This window comes from Anguilla anguilla, chromosome 19 (assembly GCF_013347855.1).
Source record: "Anguilla anguilla isolate fAngAng1 chromosome 19, fAngAng1.pri, whole genome shotgun sequence".
NCBI lineage: Eukaryota > Metazoa > Chordata > Actinopteri > Anguilliformes > Anguillidae > Anguilla > Anguilla anguilla.
In genome coordinates, this window is record NC_049219.1 from 4,383,908 (window position 1) to 4,389,848 (window position 5,941).

Consider the following 5,941-nt stretch of genomic DNA (forward strand, 5'->3'; position numbering starts at 1 on the left):
TGGTATGTATGTATTTTGCTGCCCAGCCTTTCTGTTGCGTGAATGATAGTATGTTTCTTGGTATAAGTGTGTGTTCGTAAATGTGAATGTAACATGCTGCTAGGGAAATCTTGCCTCACCGAAATTAAATAAGATGTATTCCAAAGCAATGCTACCCAATATTTCCTCCATTCTTTCAAGTCACTTGGCCCTGTGTTTTGTACCATTTTACAATGTCATGCAAACTTTGTGTCAGATCACAGAGTCAAATATTTCGAATTGCCTCATGGAACACACTGAAATTCATGTACAAAACTGCTGCTGAGTAACTACAGGAAGCATATTTCTCCAGAAAACATGTTTATACTTGCTTCTGAACTGAATTTGAGTACATGTACAAGTTATTGTAGATTTGCTACGTACAATAAATACTGCATGTAAAATACATATTGTACATACATACACAGAGAACTTCTTTATCCCCATGGGGACATTTCCCTAGCAGCATGTGTGCATTCTTATACACACAGGGCCAAGTGACTTGAAAGAATGGAGGAAATATTGGGTAGCATTGCTTTGGAATACATCTTATTTAATTTCGGTGAGGCAAGATAGCCTATATTGTTTGTAGTACCGTAACCTGATGTCATTTTGATATCAATACTTTTAATGGCAGGCCTGGAGTGGTCTTGTATGTGTGAGTAACTTGGCATTTTTGTACGTTGAAAACATGTTTTTTATGAGATCAATACATACATTGAGTATATCAGTGGGATAAAATGCAAAAATATGGTGTGTACATACTTTAATGCACCAAATGTAATTTAATTACCTTTTTGTGTTACACATTCACATTATGTGGCCCTCACAGTGTATTATTATGTCTGTGCGTTATCATGTTCTTCTTGTGTGTATTTACAGGTCTGCCAATTTGGGTCAGAACCCACTTGTGAATCTGATCTGGTGTGTTCAGGTGTCCTGAGACAGGGGGTGCTGTTTCTAAAATGAGTTCCTCAAAGATGACCGAGACTGACGATGGAACCCACGGCCCTGCGAGAAAGAGGTAAAAATGCATGAATCAGAGAGTTAATGTGCTGTGAGTTAGAGCTGCAGTAAGAGGATGAGTTTAACTGGAAGCTCTGTCTCCATGTGCTGTGAGTTAGAGGTGCAATAAGAGGATGAGTTTAACTGGATGCTCTGTCTCCATGTTTTGTTCACAGGGTCCGGGTAGAGAGGGCAGGGTCACCTGTACCCAGCTGTTTGTCTATGAAGAGTGATCATTCAATGCGTCTTCCAGACAACTTCAGAGGAGAGTTCACAGGTGATCAAAGGTAACGATACAAGTTCACATTGACACTATTGTTGAACTAAACTTAAATTTAATTGCCAACTTTCAGGTGTAGTAGGGTGCAGGATAGCACGTTCAGGTCCACACAGGTGTATTAAATCATTTTAAAGTGTCATGATGTGTTTTAGGCCTTGTCCACACGTGTACGGATTTTTTTTTAAACCTAGTTTTTTCCCACTCCGTTTTGGCCTCCCATCCACACGAAAATGGCTTTTTAAGTCACTGAAAACTAAGCTTTTTGAAAACGCCTTCCAAGGTGGAGATTTTTCAAAACTCCGGGTTCTCTGTCTTCGTGTGGACAAGAAAAACGGAGCTTTATGAAAACGCTGACATCATGACGTCAACTTGTGCATCTCTTACCATGGCAATTGGTGTATTGCGCATGCGGAAATCGTTGTTTTAGTGTTCTCGTGTGGAGGGAGATATTTTTTAAAACACCGGTCATGTGGATGGGAGGGGGAAATAACTACTTTTTCAGATAAATCCATATAGGTGCGGACAGGGCCTTATATCACATTCGGATGTGCTGTGAGTTCGAGCTGCCGTAAGAGTATGAGTTTAACTGGAAGCTCTGTCTCCATGTGCTGTGAGTTAGAGCTGCAGTAAGAGGATGAGTTTTACTGGAAGCTCTGTCTCCATGTGCTGTGAGTTAGAGCTGCAGTAAGAGTCTGAGTTTAACTGGAAGCTCTGTCTCCATGTTTTGTTCACAGGGTCCGGGTAGAGAGGGCAGGGTCACCTGTACCCAGCTGTTTGTCTATGAAGAGTGATCATTCAATGCGTCATCCGATCAACTTCAGAGGAGAGTTCACAGGTGATCAAAGGTAATGAAACAAGTTCATACTGACACTACGGTTGAATAAAACTTAAATCTCTGTGGCTACTTTTTGGTTTAGTGGGGTGTATGATAGTACATTCTCGTCAACATGTGTGTATTAACTCATTTTAAAGTGTCATGATGTGTTTTATATCACATTCGGATGTGCTGTGAGTTAGAGCTGCAGTAAGATGATGAGTTTAACTGGAAGCTCTGTCTCCATGTGCTGTGAGTTAGAGCTGCAGTAAGATGATGAGTTTAACTGGAAGCTCTGTCTCCATGTGCTGTGAGTTAGAGCTGCAGTTAGAGGATGAGTTTAACTGGATGCTCTGTCTCCATGTACTGTGAGTTAGAGCTGCAGTAAGAGGATGAGTTTAACTGGAAGTTCTGTCTCCATGTGCTGTGAGTTATAGCTGCAGTAAGAGGATGAGTTTAACTAGATGCTCTGTCTCCATGTGCTGTGAGTTATAGCTGCAGTAAGAGGATGATTTTAACTAGAAGCTGTGTCTCCATGTGCTGTGAGTTAGAGCTGCAGTTAGAGGATGAGTTTAACTGTAAGCTCTGTCTCCATGTGCTGTGAGTTATAGCTGCAGTAATAGGATGATTTTAACTGGAAGCTGTGTCTCCATGTCCTGTGAGTTAGAACTGCAGTAAGAGGATGAGTTTAACTGGATGATCTGTCTCCACGTGCTGTGAGTTAGAGCTGCAGTAAGAGGATTATTTTAACTGTAAGCTCTGTCTCCATGTGCTGTGAGTTAGAGCTGCAATAAGAGGATGAGTTTAACTGGAAGCCCTGCCTCCATGTACTGTGAGTTAGAGCTGCAATAAGAGGATGAGTTTCACTGGAAGATCTGTCTCCATGTGCTGTGAGTTAGAGCTGCAGTAAGAAGATGAATTTACTGGAAGCGCTGTCTCCATGTGCTGTGAGTTAGAGCTGCAGTAAGAGGATGAGTTTAACTGGAAGCTCTGTCTCCATGTGCTGTGAGTTAGAGCTGCAGTAAGAGGATGAGTTTAACTGGAAGCTCTGTCTCCATGTGCTGTGAGTTAGAGCTGCAGTAAGAAGATGAGTTTAACTGTAAACTTTTTCTCATGATTTGTTCACAGGATCCACTGCTCACAGGTGTCCAAGCATATTGTAGAGAGGAGTTCAGAGAAACTGTTCTCAAAACAGGTATTATTTATATTTTTTTCTATTTTAATATTTGCTTGTGTGATTGTCTTGTACTGTACACTGCATTTCCTTTGAATGTGATCGCATGACATAAAATGAATTAGTACCCTTTTATTGATAAGATTGCATATGAAATTAGGTTTTTTAATTTTGTAGAGTGCTATCTGGCCTTCCTGGGCTCACAGAAAGACGCAAATTCTTTTTCAGGACCCAAACACAATGGCAGAGTAAGACTCCAAACAGAGTGTTTGAAGCATGCAGTTTATAGTCAGAATTTTCCAAATGTATTGCACTGAGGAACTGATTTATTCTATGGGAACTCTTGATTTATCACAAGTAGTGTCTCTACAAAACCACACAATAAAATGTCTGGTGTTAATTCAACTCTCATATCTTTTAACAGATAATGTTTCATCCCACTCTGCAATGTGGGACCAAATGTTATCTGTTAAGAGTTAAATTAACACTGGACATTAACTGGACATTTTACTGTGCATTAATCAGGGATAAAAGGTGCACTATAAACTTGAGGCTTTGGACCTTCTGCATGTATATGGTTTAAAAGTATCTGTCCCCATTCTGGCCTTCCTATAAGAGAAAACATGAGACATATTGCAAGAATCTGATTGTTTCAATGGCTCTGATACAGCACACCACTTCATGTGTTTATTTCACAGTGATACAGCACACCTCTTCATGTGTTTATTTCACACTCATACAGCACACCTCTTCATGTGTTTATTTCACACACTGATACAGCACACCTCTTCATGTGTTTATTTCACACTCATACAGCACACCTCTTTATGTGTTTATTTCACACTGATACAGCTGACCAGCAGCCTTGTGAAGCAGAAGGATCTCACTGACTCACTGGAGAGAGATGAGCAGCACAGTAAGAGTTTTCACTCATTGCTACTGTGTGTCCATTTGAATGCTGAAATGAGCTTAGCAATCGAATATAAGAGTACAATGTTTTGATTTATAGCAGGGGTGGCCAACCCAGGTCCTGGAGAGCCGCAGGGTCTGCTGGCTTTTGTTTTTACTCGGCACTTAATTGATCAATTAAAGCAGTTGATTACATAGTTGACGCATCTCACCTGGTTTATTTTGTGTAAGTGGTTGTTGTATTTAAGGTCAAAACAAAAACCCGCAGACCCTGCGGCTCCCCAGGACCGGAGTTGGCCACCCCTGATTTATAGCATCTACACTTTCATAATAATGTTTTACATCAACAGTCTTGCATATTGAAAACATCACACACTACATGTACACAACAGTGTTTAAATTAAAATATTCCATCCAGCAGTGATTATGGGGCAAGCAAATGCACATGAGATTAAATGTCCCTGAAAGAGATTCAAATCTGGTCTGAGTTTTCATCCAGGATTAATGAGCACTGAGCATAAAAAGTATAAGATGATTAAATTAATACATGTACCCATGAAGACCATATTTACCACATCATACTATGAAAAATTATGAAATTGAATGTGATAAAGGAATTGAATCCTTTTTCATTGTTTGATATGTTTTCATTTTGTGTGTAGAACACACTGTGAGAAGTGCGTAACACCTAAAGAGGTGTGTAAACCATGGTGAAAATGGACTGCATATGTATTTTGTATTATCTGTTCTGTTATTTTGAACATTGTTTCTCATGTTTCCTCTCCTCAGATAAATCCATAGAAAGAGCCCAGCAGGCACTGAAAACTGCTCTGAAGAAGAAGTTTGAATGCATATTTGAAGGTTTAGCAAAGCAGGGCAACCCAACCCTCCTCAATGAGATCTATACAGAGCTCTACATCACAGAGGGGGGAAGTGGGGGGATCAATGATGAACACGAGGTCAGACAGATTGAGACAGCATCCAAGAGACACACCACACAGGAGACTGCAATCCTCTGCAATGACATCTTTAAGTCTTTACCTGGACAAGAGAAACCAATCAGAACTGTGCTTACAAAGGGCATCGCTGGCATTGGGAAAACCGTCTCTGTGCAGAAGTTCATTCTGGACTGGGCAGAAGGAAAAGCCAATCAGGACATTGATTTCATCTTCACTCTTCCTTTCCGAGATCTGAATCTGAAAAAGGAGAGAGAATTCAATTTGATGCAACTTCTGCAGCACTACTTTCCACAACTGAAAGAGATCAAGAGTATTGAAGGCGATAAAGTGAAAATTGTATTTATCTTTGATGGTCTGGATGAGTGTCGACTTCCTCTAGATTTCCAAAGCAATAAGATCTGCTGTGATGTAACAGAGTCATCATCAGTGGATGTGCTGCTGACCAACCTCATTCTGGGGAATCTGCTTCCCTCTGCTCGCCTCTGGATCACCTCCCGACCAGCAGCAGCCAATCAGGTCCCTCCTGAGTGCGTCCACCAGGTGACAGAGGTACGAGGGTTCAATGACCCACAGAAGGAGGAATACTTTAGGAAGAGAATCAGAGATGAGAAAAAGGCCAGCAGAATTATCTCACACGTAAAGTCATCCAGGAGTCTGCACATCATGTGTCACATACCAGTCTTCTGCTGGATTTCTGCCACTGTGCTGGAGACAATGTTGGGTAAAGTAGGCAATAGAAAAATGCCCAAAACTCTGACTGAAATGTACACACACTTTTTGCT

General features: G+C 40.9%; 1 long non-coding RNA gene across 1 annotated transcript; it reads left to right on the forward strand.

Moving 5' to 3' along the window:
- The first annotated feature begins 1,265 nt into the window (after positions 1-1,265).
- On the forward strand, positions 1,266-4,171 carry LOC118218971. Its single transcript, XR_004763615.1, has 3 exons — positions 1,266-1,310; positions 3,246-3,312; positions 4,144-4,171. It is a non-coding gene; the product is annotated as an uncharacterized LOC118218971 (long non-coding RNA).
- The last annotated feature ends 1,770 nt before the right edge of the window (positions 4,172-5,941 follow it).